The sequence below is a fragment of the Lepidochelys olivacea genome (assembly GCF_965140295.1).
Source record: "Lepidochelys olivacea isolate rLepOli2 genome assembly, chromosome: 13".
NCBI lineage: Eukaryota > Metazoa > Chordata > Testudines > Cheloniidae > Lepidochelys > Lepidochelys olivacea.
Genome location: NC_140423.1, coordinates 9704549 through 9724781, shown reverse-complemented (window position 1 = coordinate 9724781; position 20233 = coordinate 9704549).

Here is a 20233-nt window from a genome sequence, read left to right as displayed (position 1 = left end):
TAAAGGTCAATTCCCACTTGCCTTATTTATGGGGAGAAAACTATTGACTTCAAGGCAAGCAAGATTTGGCCCTAAATATTTATGTGGGCTAGAGAAACTCAACAGACAGCAAAGGGTGAAACAAAAGAAAACGAGAGCTGGGAAAAACAGCCAAATTCTCATTTCCATAAAATCCATGCTGCCCCATTGACTTCAGAGAAAAGAGCTGGATTTGGTCCGTATTTGGTTCGTTATGTTATATTCTTTCTCTCTAATGGATTCCCCTCCTCCTTGTCCATCTGATATTTTCTGCTAATGGATCAGCAGTGAGATACGTACATGGGAACACAGCTGTCACACAGGAGTTTAATTGTGGCTTAAATTTGGGATCTGGAGTCATCACCTAACAGTGCAATCAGGGGTTGCCCGTAGCTGAAAACAAACAGCATAAGCAAACTTCTAAACCTGGTGCATTTCCCCATAGAATGTGGTTAGACTCTCTGACCCAAGTGCCCTGAGCCAGATAGAGTTCTTTATGAAGGAAAATAGGCCAGGTCACCAACTCTCAGAGCAATATAGATCTGCAAAAAGTCCTCGAGCATATGTGATTGCAGGGCTCCAACAACAGTCTATTTGTTCTGATTTCACAGGGCTCCTGGCTAAATTTTCAAAAAGAAAATTTATTTGGTTCCTTGACCAAAAGAGAGAGAGAGAGAGATCACTGCATTAGCATTTATTTTCTCCTTATTGTCTGGCTTAACTTTTCCACAAAAATGAACCCTGAATATGGAAAATGTGAAAACAATTTACATCATCTGCATCTATTTGGTTTAATCCCTGAATTATATAAGTGTTAGCATAACAAGACAACCCCTGATATCTCTGAATTCAGGCATTTCCTGTGAAGCATATCATAGAGTTTCATATGGGAAGGAGGACTTTTCATATTCTAAAAAGAATATGTGTCCTTAGTGAAGCATATACAATCTGCTTCATGCCATCTAACAACCTTTCATTTATGAATATACAAAGATTAGAGATGTTCCAGGGCTGGGAAGGCACTCTAGACCATAAACACTAACAAAACAGTATTTTGTTATCACGCTCATTTTTTAACTCACCGAGTCTGGTTTTAGAAAGAAACAGTACTTATGGGTCCACTGCTAATTTGCCGATGCAATATTGCATATGCATTTTGGAGATGTCCCTTATCTAACTATATGTGTGCTCTTGCAACTGCATATACATTGTACAAGAGGTACAAAGGAAGTATCATTTCCATTTTAAAAATGGGCAAACTGAGGCACAAAATGATTAAGTAATTTATCCAAGACACCCTGACAGAGCTAGGAATTGAGCCCAGATGTCCTAAGCAGAGCTGGTCAGGAATTTTTTGATGGATTTTTTTTGGGGGGGGGGGGGCAAATGCAGCTAAGTTTTTGTAGGGCTATATCAGTTTCAATTAAGCTTCCATTGGGAAAGATTTCTCAGGTCCAGGATATGAGAGAGGCTGCCTTTGAGTACAGACTTGAACCTGGGTTTCACCTATCTCAATGAGGGCCCCCACAACCAGGCAATTGGCTATTCTAGGGTGGGTTTCTGTTCATCTCTCCTGTTGGGGCTGTTCCATTTTGTATAAATAATTAAAGGTTCACTAGACCAGAATGAGACTGACTCTATAGTCCAAGGGTTAGGGTAGTCCCCTGGAACATGGCTGATACAGGGACTTAAACCTGGGTCTCCCACATCCTAGGAGGCTTCCCTAACCACTGGCCTATTCAGGGGTGGGTGTTGGGCTTGATTTTCATTCAAACTTTTGAAAGGTTTCAGTTTCATCTTAATTTTGAATAAGAAAATGTTTTGATATCTCAGAAATGTCCATTCTATTTCCTATTCAGTCATTGCCCACTCAGCTCTCTTCAAGAGTCCCACTCCAACGCTTTAACCAAACAACCATCCTTCTTTCCCCACTGCAGCTTGAAAATGTGGGCCATTTTGAGCATCCATGCTAGGCAAAAGTTTATGACCTCCACTGGAGGCAGTAATTTCAGACCTGATGATACAGTGTGATATCAGGGTAATAGAGGGTACCTATAATCACTATGTAACCAAGTACTGTTGCTTCTTGTCTGCAGAGTGAAGGGTGTTCTTCAGACTGAATAGAGTAGTAATGTGAAACACGATTTTTTTTTAAGTTACCTCCCCCATCCAGTCACAAAGGATATGGCCTAAAAAGGGTATTTTCTTTATTTGTTCTTGAGATTAATGAAAACAATAAGAGATCTGCAGGTCTCTCTCTTTCAGTCTTAAGTATATATCCTGAGGTGATCAAAAGTATTTAATGTGTACAGCAGGGGTTCCCAAACTGTGAGTCAGGACCCCATTTTAATGGGGTCACCAAGGCTGGTTTTAGACTTGCTGTGGCTTAGGGCTGAGGCCAGAGCCCAAACCTCACTGCCCAGGGCCAAAGCCCCTGGGAAGGGGGGCTAAGGTTACAGGCCTGCAGACCTTGGGCTTCAGCTTTGCCCCCCTCACCCAGCGCAGGGTGGCAGGGCTGAGGTGGGCTCGGGCTTAGGTCCCCCCCTCCTGGGGTCGTATAGTAAATTTTGTTGTCAGAACGGGGGGTCACAGTGCAATGAAATTTGAGAACTGCTGGTGTACAGCAAACTTAGAGACACGTTAGGAAAAGAAGGAAAGGTCAAGGATACAAACACAGAATATCTACAAAGAAAAGGAGTTCTTGTGGCACCTTAGAGACTAACCAATTTATTTGAGCATAAGCTTTCGTGAGCTACAGCTCACTTCATCGGATGCATACTGTGGAGTGAGCTGTAGCTCACGAAAGCTTATGCTCAAATAAATTGGTTAGTCTCTAAGGTGCCACAAGTCCTCCTTTTCTTTTTGCGAATACAGACTAACACGGCTGTTACTCTGAAACCTATCTACAAAGAGCAGCTGGTTAAAAATAAAAAGTGTGGAGAGCTTAAAGAGCCAGTTTCAACAAAACATTTTAAGGGCTTCTTGCCACCTCTATATTTAGCATAATAAAAGGTTATAACTAGGAGTCCTGGGTTTGTATGAAGAGTGAAAAAGTTTGAGGAAAGCTTTCTGTCAGCCAGATGTATTGCCCTGGGGATTGGTGGAATTCACAGGAATCAGTGAAAGCCCAATCATTTTGGACACTAAAGGGAAGACTTAGATTATTAAATATACAATGGAGGTGCAATTCCTCAATAGATCTGTCCCATCTCTAGATTCATGGGCCAAGCTGACCAAAGTGGGAGTTTGAATTACACTGATTGGTCAGTCTGATTTCCTTGTGCCCCAGAGGGATTCACTGCCCCAGAGAGCAGGCAGTTTTGCTTCTGATGCCATTCCTTGGAATTTTGTGTTGAGTGAAGCAGCTCTGATTTACGCCTGGAGTGACTCTGGAGCCACACCATTTGAGACTGCTGATGGGATGTGCTGAAGTAGTGCAAACGGTAGCTGCCTTCTCAGTTCCCTTTCAGGCCAACATCGCCCACTTTTTAGGGAGTATGGGACACTTCTGTCCTCCCCTTACTGTGGAGTAAGGTGAGGGGGAGATGCAACACATTTACACAAATTTCTTCCCCCTGCAGGAGTTATGCTAGCCAGAAGTTAGGCTGGTCCTATGATGTAAGAACTTCTAAATCCCAGGGATATCGCACATTATCCTGAATCATATCTTGTTTCACATGATTGTTTCAGTGTTGTGGCTCCTAATGGGGCATATAGTGAGGAAAAAAACATTAGGGCAGAAGTGCTGTGTAACTTTCAGCAAAGTATTTGCATCAGTCTAGGGAGGACCTGATTCAGATAATTGGCACCTTCTTTCTTTCAAACTGCATTTTGAAACACTTTTGAGGGAAAATAACTTGTGGAGATGCCGATATTTGTTCAGATCCTCATCCTTTTGTAATCCAGTTGAACACAGGTATAGGTTTTTGTCCCTGTCTAGTAGCTGGCCCACCTGAGCAATCTACTGTTCCCACCAAATAGATGCAGCCCTTTAGCTCAAGCTTATCGTGTGGGATCAAGAGGTCTCCAATTTCAGTCTCCCCTCTCAACCTGCCAACGGGGTCATGACACTTTCAGTGCAACTGATAAACTGGCAGCCTCAGTTAAAACGTGTCGGCAGAGAAAATCCTTGGAAGCTGACTTATTTCAGTCTTGAATGTGGCCCAGTCTTGCATCCCTTATGCATGCCTAAATTACATGTATGAAAGTTGGCAAGATCCAAGCTCCCTGAGTATAGATTGTGCTGAGGGACTAGCTGTTTACTGAGTATGAAGAGGGAAATAATCTTAGGTTTCCTAGATCTGTCTGAGTGATGTCTGGCTGCATTCCCCTCTATTAAGAGAAGGCTCATTTTTACTGAATGGCTTGCTCAGTTCCACTCCCCATTAGAGGAGCTCACAGAATAATAGCACATTTGACTATGAGTGACATCTGAAATTGTATAGTAATGTTTGCTTTTTTCAGCAGAGCAACTTTTCCAAAACGGCTCTGATCCTTTTCTTGTACCTAGAGACTTTGAGGAGTTACTGCCTGTGAGGTACTTCAAAGTATAACCTGAGTGATATTAAAGCTTAATAAATATATAGTTTCCATTTTCTCAGCCATTGACATAATATTCTTTTTAGGTTTCCTTTATCTAACTTTTAGTATGCCTATCAGCACTGAAGTGGCCTCTAGTTGCTCCCATAACAAGGGAATTTGTTCTCCTAATTCTAGCCACATGGTGTCTCAGGCATCAATTCATCACTTAAATTTGTCGTAAGCGCATTAAATAGAACATTGAAATTGTTCTTGTCAAATAATCTCCAAGAAGTATAGAGCCAGACTCTGCTACATCCACAGGATTCTGCTCTGACATTTTGCACTGTCAAAATAAAGCAGACATTTTTCCTCCTTTAAAAACTCTTTAAGCTATTAAATCACATTATCATTTATACATATTTTTATCTGCTGTATTTGCATGGCTATAGTTGTGGATCTGTCAGTGTTTTCAGTTTAAACCCCTATTTCCAGGGATTTAGACAGCAACTCAGCCTTAATAATTTGCTCCAGGCTAAAACTTAAAATGCAAAGTCTCAGCCTGCGATAGTACTTCTTTCTTCTCCGTTTTGAAAAGCAAATCATTTTGCTCACTCTGAAGTGTGAGATACATGAGCAAGACCAAAAAATGATCACTTCGTCCTCTTTTGTATTCATTTAGTTCACAAAGAACTGCAGTTAAATGGGGCCTGGGAAGCCACCAGGAGCCCAGGATTTCTCCCACTCTTTGTGCTGCTGTGTCAGGAGTAGGAGAGAGAGTGGACAGGTGTCAAGTGCAAGAAGGGTAGAAAGTCTATCAATCAGCTGGGGAGTTTATGTTCAGATGTCCCTATAGTCCAGGGCTGTGAAGGTGCTGCCAAGTCCTGCCTACCTCACCCATAATTGATTACCCCCCTTTCCTACCCTTAAGAAACAATCTCCCAACCCCATCAGAACAGCTCATCGAGTCCAGAGCTCCTGACGTTATCAAGGCACCTGAGACTAAAAAGCCCCTGCTGGTTTTGGGCGGGGAGAGCTTGTACTGGATCTGTGCCTCTTATGTCCTGGCATCAGGGGAGAAGTGAGAAAGCAGAGGGATTGGCTGGCCCTCAGCCCACAGTGCTGCTAGCAGCTGCTGCTCCTCAGGTTTTCCTTCCTGGAGGACAGATGGCCATTTTCACTGGGAATTTCTATAGAGGGCTTGAGCATTTTTCCGGAATCTTTTATAATCGCGACTCAGAATATTGCTGGCCAACATTGTTGATTGCACACACACCAAAGTCGTCTGCAACTTGTTCTTGGGAAGAATACTGCGAACAAGACTGAAAGCTGGCTTTGGTCAGTGGAATGACTCGCACAGGAGGTAGACGTGTTGGGTTAGAAAGTGCCACTTTTCCATGTTAGGCCTCACCCACGCATATAGTGAGCTGAAAACCGATCCACTAGGAGTGAAAGTGCATATGCAATTGGTTTTAGCACAGTTGAGCAAGAACCTGCAGTTGTGCCAGGAAGGGCAGGCCTGTGGTGGCAGGTGTTATTTTTAGATAGATGGAGGGGGTGCATATTATACCTTGTCCTAGTCATTGGCTGGAGCCCTGAAACAGAGGACTGTTTTCTGGGTCACTGCTCCTCCTCCTGGAATCCTGGTGCTGGTTCAGAGAAGGCAAGGGAAGCATTTTCCTGTCTCTCATGGGAACTAAGCGTAAGTCAGCAGAGGGCCTCCCAAACTGCAGTCCGCAACCATGGTAACTTAATATTGCCAATTTCAAGCATTCAGAAATGATCAGTCAGGCCCCCAGAATGATGAGACTGGCTTACAGCTCATGAAATTTAAAAAAAATATATATTTTGTGGTCTCTTTATTTGACTTCTTGTGTCTGAGCCTTTAGCCTGTACTCGGGTCACATTTTCAAGTTTTCTCTGCAACCATGAGGGTGAGAAACTTGCTTTTTTATTTTTAAATGAAAGCTGTGATTCTAACCGGATCAGAAGTTTCCAGGAGCTGGGGCTTGAAGAAAAACACCAAAAATGTTATAAAGCACGTGATAACATCCTGAAAGCTTGCAACACTGGTAACTCAAACACAGTTTAATACCTCTCACAGGCTTCCTCTCGTCTCCCCTCACCCCATCCCCCTCCAAAATAGGCTCCATAGAAACAATGATCCAGACTCTGGTGTATCATCAAAGGAATCAGCTGGAGGAGAAATAGGTTGATTATAAAGGAGAAAGCTTCTATTTGCCCAGTAATTTCTGGTAATCAGCAATAATGAAAACAGAAATAGAGAAAGTGCTTGATAATTACACGATTTTTTGTGTGCAACATGTTAATGTCTGCATGAGTGAGGCGGCAGCTATTCAGGACAAGAAAAGATTGTGGTTCCTTAAACAGTTTGCTGCTGGTGGCTATTGTTTAAAAGGACTCATTGCTCCTGTATCTGTCTCATATTAATTATTTTAAAAGAATTAAATCCTGAAATGCAGAAGTTTCTGGAAACAAAATTGTTTTCTGCTTCAACAAAACCGTTTCTTCTGTGAAATTTAAAAATGGGGAGGAAGGTAATGAAATTTCTGTGAGAAATAAGGAAATAAGATTAGAATTGACCTTGTGGCTATGAGGACTTCTCCCGGCTCTTCAGGGGGCAAAAATCAAACATGTTAACCTTGTTCACTTGCTTCCACTGCCTGCAGAAGGCCTCTTGGCACACACATCACTTCTAATCTATTTCTATTTCTTCTTGTACCTATCATATTAACCTCAGTTTGCATTTGGCTTGTTTTTAATTTAAAAAAAAAATGTTCAAGGGGTTGATCCCCTCCGTTTGCCAGTCGATAGTGATTTGGATCTTAATTGTCTCCAAAGAATAATTTGGTTGGAGGGTAGTTCAAGTAGCTTCCAGGTTAACTTGACATTGTTTTGAAAACGTACCGCAGGCATCTATACTTTGACAACACAGCTTGATAGCAATCCACAGCTAAGCGGAAGAGAGTGAGATCATAGATCTCCTCCAAATGCCGGGGCGACATACCTGCAAGCAGTTGATATGAATTCGCTTCCAGGTTATCTTTGTGGTATCTGTGGTATGCCACGCTGTGTGAATGTGCAGCGCAAAAGTAGGGAAGTTGGGAAAGTTGGGAAGCCCCCCAACACATAATCCCTGATCTGAATACCCTGAAGCTTGGAGAATGCACAGATCTGGATCTGTCCTTTGTGGCTTCAGCGCTAGCTGAAGGAGGATGCAACAGAGCAGCTGTTCAGGAAGTTGATAAGTGTGCTGTTAATTCTGGAGGCATCACTTATTTTTCCGTTCATCTAGTCTCTACAGTTAATGCTGATATTGAATGCCATTATTCTTCAGTAATTTTGTATCATTTACTTTAGAGAAAAAGTAAAAGTATGTGACTGATGTTCTAGAATTTAGTAGCTATTGAAGGCTGTCAGACTGCTTGATGTTATACAACACAAGAGGAGGAAACGCACCTTCCTCAGGAAGATTTACCTTTTGAATGCTGGCAAAGAACATTTTCACACAGCAAGGAATAGTGATCAGACAAGAGAACACAAAGCTGATAGTACCAAGGGCCATAATTTATCCTTATTCATGCCAATAAGTGCAAAAAGGTCTGAGAAGCACAAAAATATTAGAGATGGGCCCAAACCAAAATCCAAACCCAGACATGTATCCTGCTTTTGATTATTAGCCAGAATAAAAACCAGCTCAGAACACCAACTAATGTCATGGTTTGGACTGATCTGTAAGCTCATCAGGGCCCAGACCAGCTTTTTGTTCTGTGTCTGTACAGTGCCTAGCACAATGGGTTCCTGGACCGCAACTGGGACTTCTAGGTGCTACAATAATGCAAATAATAAACACTAATAACAACAACACACATGTGCCATCTGGAGTCTGGAAATTAATCTTGAGCATGTTCTTCACCAACACTATCGCAGGCTGCTAGAAGAAGCAGGAAACATGGCCATTTAAACCTAATGACCGAAGGATAACCATGCAGATGTGCTGCAGGAGTAGCGTACTGGCTATGTCCCCAGCCTTACAAGGGGATTTGTGCAACCCCAGTGTTGTCCATGCTCGTAATTCTGTTGCAAGTCTCATGATATTTGGTGTGTTGTCTTAAAACTCCTGCAGTCATGTGACTATGGGAGACTCTCAGCTTTCATAAAAAAAAAATTAAAAAAAAAAGAAAGTTTCCTACTGCTCATAGTTCCAGAGGAATGCATGAGTGCACCCTAACAGCTCAGAAACTAGAAGACAATTAAAACAAGAACTCAAAAAAAAAAAAGAATTTCAGGCACCATGATTTTTAAGCCAATCTCATGATTTTGGGGGGCTTGACTCATGGGGTTTGACTGCTTGGATGTCCTTTGCGTTCCTGTGATGCTTTCATCCCTGTGATGCTCTACTGAAGTCAGTTGGTCTCCTTATAGGCATGATGCCACACCCTAGCAAATTGCTCTTGCATTTTGGGCCCAGAGAGGAATACATGACTGGATTACAGATCCAAGCAACTGCATGATCCCGAGAGTAATGTGCATGGGCCACAGACCACACTACCAGCAAATGGAGGAATCCTCCTTGAGCTAAAGTGGTAGAGACATCTGGTTTGGGGGCTGAAGGACCAGAGTTCTAGTCCCAACTGCTTTCTATTTGGACCCAGGTTGAGATATAGAAAGAAATGCCTTGGCTCTTGAAAAAGGCGTAATATTTTTTTAAAAAGATAAAAGCATTCTAAAAACCTAGAATTAAACAGAGGAGCCAACAAAGTACTTATGGTGGGAATTCTTTAGCACACTGAGTCTTAGTCTAGGGTGAAAAATTGGATTGTATTAAACTTGTGATGGAGAAGCCAGATGTCTTTTCTGCTGTATATGTTTATATATATATATATATATATATATATATATATATATATATATATATATATATATATATATAAAGCTATGAAAACTGTCATCTTCACTATTTATTTCCTTTTCTGTGTAATCAGTGAGCTATTAAATAAAAAATTTAAAGCTAGAAAAATATCCAAACCAGCCCTACTTCATGAGCTATTTAGAGAGTAATTATACAGTGAGCTTTCCTTACCATAGTATGGATAGAAAGCTGCTAATACTGAGGCTTGGAGCGCTTTAGATGAGGGATGCAAGGTTTTAAGTGCCTAGGTGAGGCCTGATTTTTGCAACTGTTGAGTGCAACAGCTGCCGTTGTGGTCAGGAATTTTACACTCCTTTTACAGATGGGAAAACTGAGAGCCCGAAGGCTCAATTTTTATAGGTGCTGACATGCAGTGTTTTAGAGTACTTCTGTCCACTTTGCATTGCATATTGATTAGCTGCTCAATTTTTGACATCAAAGCTTCTTTTCCCCAGATATTTGTTGCAGAGAATCCATGTCTTTCTATTTAGAATGAGAAGCATTAAGCCCACACTTCATGGCTCACATTGCTTCTTAATTATAGGAAAGGCACAACCAAGAGCAAGCTGCTGAGCAATGTTTTTTACACCACTCAACAATTGCTGTTAAGTAAAAAAAATCCAGCTTTTGAGTTACTGATTGCTTCACCCATGTTCCTCCAAAACTGCTCCCCAGGATTCTTCTTAAAGGGCAATTTAAAATGAAATCAAATAATGATTTAATGCATTTTACATTAAAGTTTTTAGTAGAAGACCTCTTTTTTATCCCCCTTTAAATTCTGCTATGTGGCTCTCCATCCCAAGAGATCTTTGGTAATTTAAAGAGGCAATTGCTTCTTGAGCTTGTCCTGCAAAATTAAAGAAATAGAGCTATAGACTCCATTGTTAAAACTCCAGGGAACTGGATGCCGTCCAAGAAAGACTTATTCTGGGTAACATCAATATTTGTCCCATTAAAAAGCACACTATAAAAATCAGTAACATTGTTGAGAATATTGCTTGGGTCCTTGTGGGCTAATTCCTCATTATAAAACTCAGCCACTAGCTGACCGGCAAATCTGTACATGAAACAGCCACATAAGCTGGGTAATGTACGTGGCAAATTCCCTTCCAGTCTTTTGCTCGTACTTCAGAGATGACAACATATAATATTGGAACCATTTTAATTGTACTAAAGGCAGCAGAATATATCCTTTTTCTACTCCAAATTGCCAACTCAGCTTCAAATATAAAACTGAATAATGCCCTTTTTATTTCTTGCCCTTATAGCTACTTCTCTTTCAAACCTAAGCTATTTCTTTGAGTTTCTTCCTTCACAAGGCAGAGCCGTCTCTTTGTATAAGAACTCAATGGATTTGAAATCATCTCAAAAGAATGCTATTTACCTATACCTTTAAAGGGATTGGATATTTATATGGAGATCAAGAATATCAAGAGTTATCATAATTAATGACAATAATAATTTTGGAAGAGTTATTAAACCTTGTGCTTTATGGTTTAAGCCAATCTTTATTACAGATCAGGATAAGACATTGGGGGGGGCAGATTATCTCACTTCTGCTTATTGAGCAGTTCTTATATCTTCCGCTGAAGCAGCTCAAGCTGCAGGTAAGATACTAAACTACAAGGACCTGGGCTGATCCAAATGGCAGTTCCTATGTTTCTGTACAACCCTACAATAATCTTTTAAGGGCACTTAACGCATAGCACGTTGGTATTTTCCAGACTGCCATGTAAAAAGGCATGAGACTATATATACTGTGGGACAAATTTTCATTTAGAGAGGCCTAAGTTCCATATTTAACACTGCTACAATATTGCACCTCATATTTATCAAGGTATCTTCACTGTGTATTCATACAGCTATTTAAGCACCCAGCTAGTCATTTCTTCATGCAGTCACCTATTTGCATGCAGTCACAATAATTGTTCAGCAAATGCATGTATGCGATAGCACTTACGTTTCTGCCTTTGACCCTCAGGCCTCACTGAATGAAAGTTTGGCTCCATAGTCTGCAGAATTCAGACTTAAAATGCAACTGGAGCTGATCCTTCCCTCGGGGGGCACAGGGAATTCAGATTTGAGCCCTCAACACAGGGTAGTGACTTTTTTTAAAATAATTGCTTTACTTTATAAATGTAACCTACAGATCAATAGCAGCCTATTGTCAACGGCTCTTGCTCTTAATACAATTCAGATGGTCAGCTATAAAATGGAAGAGCCGATTTTCTTTTTCTTTTCCCTTTTTAAATAACTTTCCTGAGAAACTCTCCCACGAGGAATAGAAATCCTTTCTTCAGACAGAGATGGCTGCATGCATGTGCTACACCTTTTTTGTAGCCAACCTTTTCTTTCTACTTGGGGCCAGAAGCCCCATGTCTTTCTTCTCCTTCCTTCAGTGCCTTGGCACAGGTGCAGAATTCCTGAGTTTGGGTAAGATATATTGCAATGTGTGCACGTGTCTCTGAGTACAGGATGGGAATTTTAAGTATTTTTTGTCAGTCAATATATATGATTTGCCTCTCATGGAGGAAACATCACTGGTGATTTACATATTTACATATGTAGATGTAATTCATGTGTGGACTACTAGTAGTAAATGGTCAAAAGAATACAATGCCCTAATTTGTACTTTGGCAGAATTTCAGTTGTCTTATGAGTGTATAATAACATAAGACTATATTGAATTTAATTGGTAATTAGGAGGTAGCAATTGTATATAGGAACCTCTTCCAGCTACTGAGCAGAAATAAACTCTAACCAGTAGTGCAAGAGATTTCATGGTAGATCGAAAGTAATGGAATAGGAAATATATGGAGGATGAACTTTGAATAATTTGAAACAATCCAGTCTCCCCCCCGCTGCCCTTCCAGCACCTTTATTTCATGTAACACCTTTTTTCAAAAGGAAAAACTAAAGATGCACCACTTACTGTTTACTACTAAAAGAAAAGAGTGAGGTTTGATCATAAAATACACTTCTGCATCAAGACACCTGACACAAGAAATCAATAAAAAAGGAATTGCTTGTCTTGGTTTTTTTTCCAAAATGAATACTCAAGGAAAATATGATAACACATCTTGAAGGCAGGTCAGGAAGGGCAAGTTTAACTGAACAGAAGCATAGCATGAACCAAGTGTGTGACTAATCCATATATTCCTTTATTGTCTGGGCACCATCTTTCCTGCTCAATTGGATCAGATTCAAGCAAAACAGATTTTAAGATTACATTTTGTTTACTCAGCTTTTTCAGCAGCAGGTGTTTATCGCCATTATGTTAGCAAGGTTTCATTGGTCTGCAGAAATGCTGCAGGTTAGAAATGCTTATTTCTTCTCTTGTACTCCCATTCACATGCTGGTGTTCATGTATTCTAACTTGCGAAACCTCCTTCATCAAGTGCATACAAATTTGGGGCACTGGTCAGCCATCTCCAACCTCCCATAGTACAAAAGACTGCAGACGGTTGCTGCTCTGCTCTGGACTAAATTATTTTTCCTTCAGATCAGAGCATGCCTTCTATGGAGAGCCAAAAGGGATGGGAGCTTATGATACAGAGCTTCCCCGGTCATCAATGAGGGTGCAAGTGTAGAGCTTGGGGGTGATACAGTGTAGTGAAGATTAGAGTCTATGTGAGCAGAAATTAGGTTGCGTGTGAGGTAAGAGAGGGAGGGAGAGGAGAGGATTTGGAGGGTGTCAGAAGCTGAGCTCAGGAGCTGTAATATCAGTATAAATTCCTGAGGCAGTTTTGTGTTTAGATGACTTTGGGAAGAAAGGGCTCAATAGCTAAGAACAACTCAGGTGATGCAGAGGCAGCAAGATATGAACGGAGGAGGGAGGAGTAGAAAAGAAATAGAAAGCTACAGTATGCGGGACAAATTCGAACAACTGATGATACATCACCCCTGCACTGTAAATAAAACAACAGCATAAAATAAACCAGTTTCAGTTTGTTCTTGTAGGCCCCAGTCCAGTCCAGTCCAGCAAAGCAGTTACACATGTGCTTAACTTTAAACACGAGTAGCTCCTCTGAAATCAGTATTTCTTCATGGCTGCATTGAAGTCAATGAGATTATTCATCTCCTTGAAGTTAAGCATGTGCTTAAATGCTTTCCTGAAATGGGCTTTAAACAGTGTGCTGGCCCTGCATAGCTCCTGTGCAGGGAGAATTCGGCCTAAAGATGTTGTACATATATGTTGTATATCCATATACACCACAACCAGCTTGCAGACGGCACTAATGTAATCTTCTGGATCATACTAAACATGGTGATAGAAGCAATCTTTTTTTGTGCCAGGTAGGGAATGAGTTTCAGTGTTTCCAGGACGTAATAACTCAATAAATAATGGTGATCTTAGGACCTCATTTTCAGAGGTGCTAAGAATCTGAATTTCTTGTTGATTTCAGTAAAAGTTGCAAGAGCTCAGCGGATAATTAGACACTTGGAATGTTGATATAGGTATGACAAGAAATGATCTCTCTAATATCTTGCTCAGATATTTCAAGGCATATCTGAAAACACTACATGTGTCCTATTTCTACCAAGTAAGGCTGAATAGCACTAAGTCAAATGAAATGATAATGCTCCCTTGCTAGTGAATTTCCCATGTGGGGAATGAGTGATATTAGTAGGCTAGACATAGAAGTATTTTATGAATTTGATTCCTATATAAGGAATGTATGTGGAAGCTGAAGTAGGGAGATGTCTCTGTGTGCTAACTGAAGTACTCAGAAGGATTATAAAGGATATCTTTGAAGCTGGAGTTGAGCACTACGTTATATTCTGGCCAGACCCTCCAAACAAGATGTAAACAATAATCAGCAATGACAATATCCAACTATATTGAAGAACATGTTGATGAAATTCAAGAAACCCACTGAGAGCTTGCAAGCTGCTTTCTCACACAGTTCTATGTTGCAAACACTGATTGAAGGAAATAGGAAGGTCAGCAGTCACTTCCAGGCTAACATAACTCCAGCCATTTTGGTAACTGTTAATCTCATCGTAACACAGTCTTTGGTGGTAGTCCAGTGATCCTAACCGTGCTATCTAGGGTCTTGATCCTGCAAACCTTTCCTTATGCAAGTTAATCTTTGCAAGCTCATTTTTGTAGCACTATATTCATGAGTAAGGGAGTGCAGGATCTATTCATTGCAGATTAAATAGTTAAAGGGGCTGCAATATATGCATTTATGGCTGAGATTAAGGACTACAAGAAGAATATGTGCTCCAAAGGCATGGACAACTTTACCTATGCAACATTCTTTGTTTGGTTCATGTTGAATAGTTTAATACTTAATCATTGTGTTCACAAATGTGATCCTAGGCTGTATTAGGTAAGGCATTTCCAGTAGAGAGAGAAAAGTATTGATGCCATTGTACAAGACATTGGTAAGGCCTCATTTGGAATACTGTGTACATTCTGGTCATGTACAACAAAGATAATTTTAAACTGGAACAAGTCCAGAGACTAGCTACTAGGATGATCAAGGGACCAAGAGTTGCCTCTCTTATGAGAGAAAAGGAGTACTTGTGGCACCTTAGAGACTAACCAATTTATTTGAGCATGAGCTTTCGTGAGCTACAGCTCACTTCATTGGATGTGATGCATCCGATGAAGTGAGCTGTAGCTCATGAAAGCTCATGCTCAAATAAATTGGTTAGTCTCTAAGGTGCCACAAGTACTCCTTTTCTTTTTGCGAATACAGACTAACACGGCTGTTACTCTGAAACATCTCTTATGAGAGGAGACTGGAAGAGCTTGGCTTGTTTAGTCTCGCAAAAAGAAGGCTGAGAGGGGTATGATTGCTCTCTATAAATACATTAGGGGGTAAATATGAGGGACAGTGAAGAGCTATTTAAGATAAAGGACAGTGTTGGCATAAGAACAAATGGATATAAACTGGCTATCAACAAATTCAGTCTGGAAATTAGAAGGTTCTTAACCATCAGATGGGGTGAGGTTCTGGAACAACCTCCCAAAAATTTAATTCATTTTGAGAGAGAGCTGGTCAAATTCATTAGTTCCAGTGTATAATGGAGTTACTTGTGATGGTGAGAGGCAGGGCTCAGCAGCCCGAGACCTCACTTCTGGTCTCTCTGTCATATTCCTAAAGCTCATGCTTCAGGATTTCAGCCAGCCACCTGCAGGAATCAGGAAGGGATTTTTTGTTCCCCCAACATACTCTGGGAGGGATTTTTATTTCCTTTTATCTTCAGCAGGAAGGGCCACTGCTGAAGATGGGACACTGAGTGGGTGGGCCAAGACTCTGACATGTCTCAGGTGTTTGGCTGGCTGGTTCTTGCTCACATGCTCAGGGTCTCATTTACTTTGGTCTCATTTCCATTGTTGGGTTTAGTGTGTGGCTGCTGGTGGTGGCCTGTGGTGTACAGGAGGTCAGACTAGAGGATCTAGTGGCCCCTTCTGGCTTTAACTCAGTGACTCTATTGTCATCTTAAAGAGAGGAGACTGGATTTCCTTTGGAGAACTGTGCATGATCCAGTGCTGTCATCACTGTAATTCTGTTAGTGGAAAGGATGGAACATGAAAAAACCCCAACAATTGTCTTTTGACATGCTTTGCTGGCTCATTGTTTGAATTTGGTGGAGATCTGTAGGTAAAAAGAAGCATCAAGGAATTTTTTCCCCCCTTTTGTAGAGTCATTGTGTATTTTCTTTTCAACTTCTGTGGTTCATACGCTGTTCATACCAGAGGAGAAAGAGAAACATCTTGAGGAGCAAGCTGTAAAAATGTAAAAGTGCTCCTGTTCCATGTTGGGCATTCTAATCCACTCCTATTCGCTGCCTTTGTGTCACTACAGTTTCCATTATCCTTTCTCAAGAAACAATTGCTTCCTCCCATGGACACAGATGTAGCTGTGCAAGCCTGGGGCTCTTTGCAGCCTGTGAAGTTTGAAGTTTAACTTAAACTGGGGATATTTGAAAAGTTGTGAAAGAAAACTTATTGGCTTTTTCTACATTAAGTTTATGTAATGACTTTTACTGAGCCCAAAGATTCATCTTAGAGATGGCAGCACAAAAGCAGCTGGGGAAGCAGCACTAGTTAGATGGCAAAGGTGCTTGATGATAAGGATAAAGTTAACATATCAGTAGGCAGGATTCAATTGCCCAAGACAGTGCACAACTGTTCAGTTTCTTCAATGCTCCTTTAATGTAGAGAGCTCCAGCCCAATTGTGCAAGGTGCTGAGTTCCCTATGTAGCTATTTAGCTACGTAACAGGTTAAGCTTTTTATTCTGTGTACTGCACCTTCAGATCGCTAAGAACTTTGCTGTCTGTGTATCTCTTGTGTTCAGTTCAGTGCAGACTGTCAGAGGAGACACACATGTGCTGCGCTTTCCAAAAGAGACTTCACTTTATTTTGTTGTACCTCTTACTTGGTCAGAATGAATTTCATTTCAGATTGCCTCTTTAACTGGGAAAAAAATACCCTCCTTGAGCCTCAGCAGATTAGAGTTCAGGTCCAAGGTCTGCCACATACTTCCTCTGTGACTTTGAACAGTTCTCTCTGTGCCTCAGGTCCCCATCTATCAAAAGGGGACAATAGCCTGTTGACACCCTGTGGAGGCCCACACCTGGGTTTACTGCGGAGTTCTCACCTAATCTGCTGAGGCCTACCTTGGTGGTTTAACGAGAAGACCATCTTTCTGCTAGCAGAGAGGTGCAAACCCTTCTAATCAGAGTCTCGGGATGGCCTCAAGAACACAGAGCTAATCACAATGTTTTGTAAGGGTGGTAAAGGGTCTCTCAGTCAGGATTAGGCTCCATGTTGAGCTATGGAAACCGGTTGTGCTTTAAATACTCAGAGCTGGCAAAACTTAATTTTTTGCTGAAGGAACCTTTCCATGATTTACTACGTCCATCTCTGAGACTGACACACCAGTCTCAGACAGCAAGTCATTTAGTTAAAAAATAATCTTACTATACAACGTTGCAAAGTTTTAGCAAACCTGCAGTGAGCTTTAATGGAATTCCATGGAAACACAGCACCTGTCCTACAATTAGCTAAAACATTCAGTAATTGACCTGTTAAACCCAAATGAAAGAATTCAGACAGTCTTGGATTTTATGGAGCTACTGGAAAAATAAACAAGGACATACTCAGAGAGATGAAAGAAATACTGCAGTGGAATGGTTTATTGTCATTGCTGCGAGATGTGAGTGGTTGTGGTGGATTCCTCTGCCTTGCTTAAACTCTCCCAGACTAGGAATGGTCTGTATCCCAGATTCATCTCTTCATTCCCAGGGGGCCACCCCAACCCACTAAGTATTCGGCTCACTGGGACTGCTCTAGGATACTCCCTTAGTATCCTGCTGTTAATTGATTTATCTCGTTAGACTGACCTCACACTTGGTAAAGCAACCCTCCATCCTTTCGTGTATTTATAGCTTTCACTCCATGCATCTGATGAAGTGGGTTCTAGCCCACGAAAGCTTATGCCCAAATAAATTTGTTAGTCTCCAAGGTGCCACAAGGACTCCTCGTTGTTCTTGCAACTATAGGAAGCCATGACCCAACCCTGCACAGAATGGCCCATAGTAGGTGCTCACTGCCTCTTCTGCAGATTAGTCTGCTCTGTACTGGCAAAAGGAATAGAAATCTCATAGGAACACAACACACTGCTTTCCTTTGCAATAAAAAGGACATCCACTTTTGCGCAACATACAATGTCTGGTTTCAGAGTAGCAGCCGTGTTAGTCTGTATCCGCAAAAAGAACAGGAGGACTTGTGGCACCTTAGAGACTAACCCATTTATTTGAGCATAAGCTTTCGTGAGCTACAGCTCACTTCATCGGATGCTTATGCTCAAATAAATGGGTTAGTCTCGAAGGTGCCACAAGTCCTCCTTTTCTTTATACAATGTCTGTGTCACAGACACATGATGATTCTCAAGTTCATAATGTCACAGGTGATCACAATATCATTCTCATTAAGCATGAGAGGAAGCTCAATTGATGGCATAATCAGAAAAGATTCAGGTTCAGGCTTTAAATATTGTATGTTTGCATGTTTGAAAATCTTGGGCCTCAGTTTTCAGAAATCAAACAAAAGCAAAGGAACCCCCTTTTTGAAAGAAAAATATCTGACCTAACTGTTCAGATTATTTTCCAAGAAATAATCTTTTATATCGGGATTCTGAAAAGAAAATCTCCATTATAGGACTATGCAGTTTAAACAACAAGAATATACTAGAGAGTACAGGACATATTTCTCATATCTAAAGACTAGAAGACAATTTAAAATTTCCCAAGAGTACAAATGCCGCATGCCAGTATATTCTAAATCTCTGAAAACTGGGGGTGAATTTGTGGGCATTAAATCATGGACCAAGGATTTGTCAAGATTAAGAGGACTATAAAGTACCCAAATATGACTGCAGAGAATGTTCACTGGTTTAAAAACTCAAACAAAGGCGAGCAAAGTTTCAAAGAAACACCAGCTTCAGGACCAGTGATAAGAAGTGCATAGAAATGACAGCATTTGGGCTACTTGTTCCCATTATCTGTGATAGAGATGCACTGGATTGTGCATTACACCCGCTGCTATCTGAAAGTAAAGAAAAGAAAGTAATGAAAAATAATTCTTCATACTGACTAGTGAGCGAGAGTTCATTTGTAAAACACTTTTTTATGGACTAACAGTGGGTTAATATCCTGTTTTTTAAAAAAAATCCATTAGATTAGATGCCCTCTCAGCGCTAGATTATCGCTTGGATTATATATGTAAGAAACTCCCCATAAACTCCTGTTCAGGGCCGGCTACCTAAACCCTGTGTACAGGAGTACGCATGTGCTGTGTGCTTGCTAACTCCTCCCCCAAGGATAGTTGGTCTGGGAAGGGTAAAGCCTTAGCTCTGCCCCTCCCTTTCACTGGCGAATATAGCTAAACCAGCAGCAGTGTGTATCATAATTCCCTGCTGGTATAGGGCAGGAGAAAATTACCCCTTCCCAAAATAAGGAGAAAGTGGGGGAGGAATTGTCACTCAGGGGTGAATGTCTGAGGTACAGTGGGTGGTGTAATTTTGCAGCATACCTTCCTGAGGCCGTGTCTCAAGTCACATTCTAACCCCACATTTGCAGTTAGTTCAGGTCCAATTCTTAGCATGTTTTCAATGTATCATTCTCGTTCTTTATATTTATGTTTTCTACGAAGTTCCAGTGGTCATGGCAACATACTAATAGGGCCAAACCCATCTCTCCCTACCTCCTGATTTACAGTTATTAAAATCTGACTGCAGAATGGATTTAAAATCAGTTACAAAGAAATTGCACCAACCCTCACTGGAAAGTCATAGCAAATATATATACTTAGATCATAAACTGTTTCAAATAAATCACTATTTCCAGGGTTCATATAGGAGTATATGCACATGCACACAGACAGAGCATGCTGAGCTCTTCCTTCTGGAACCATCAAAGACACCATCAAGCAAGTGAATAAACAAAACAAAACAAAAAGGTCATGTTTAACAAGCCCCAAGAGTAATAAAATCAGTATTTTCCCATTTAAAGTGGGTGAGAAATTTGTATTTTCAAAATTCTAAGTGGACATTAGAAAAGTACAAGGTAAACCAAATATATCTTCGATGCCAGAGCGTGAAGTGTGGCCCTCAAGTCACTGGGAGCTTTTCCATGGACTTCTATGGAACCCATATAGGGTATCATTAAGCAATTACGACCCATTCTTACATCCCGAAAGAAATATTTTCCAGCCCTTCCCTTCTGGCCTTCAAACAACCCCCCA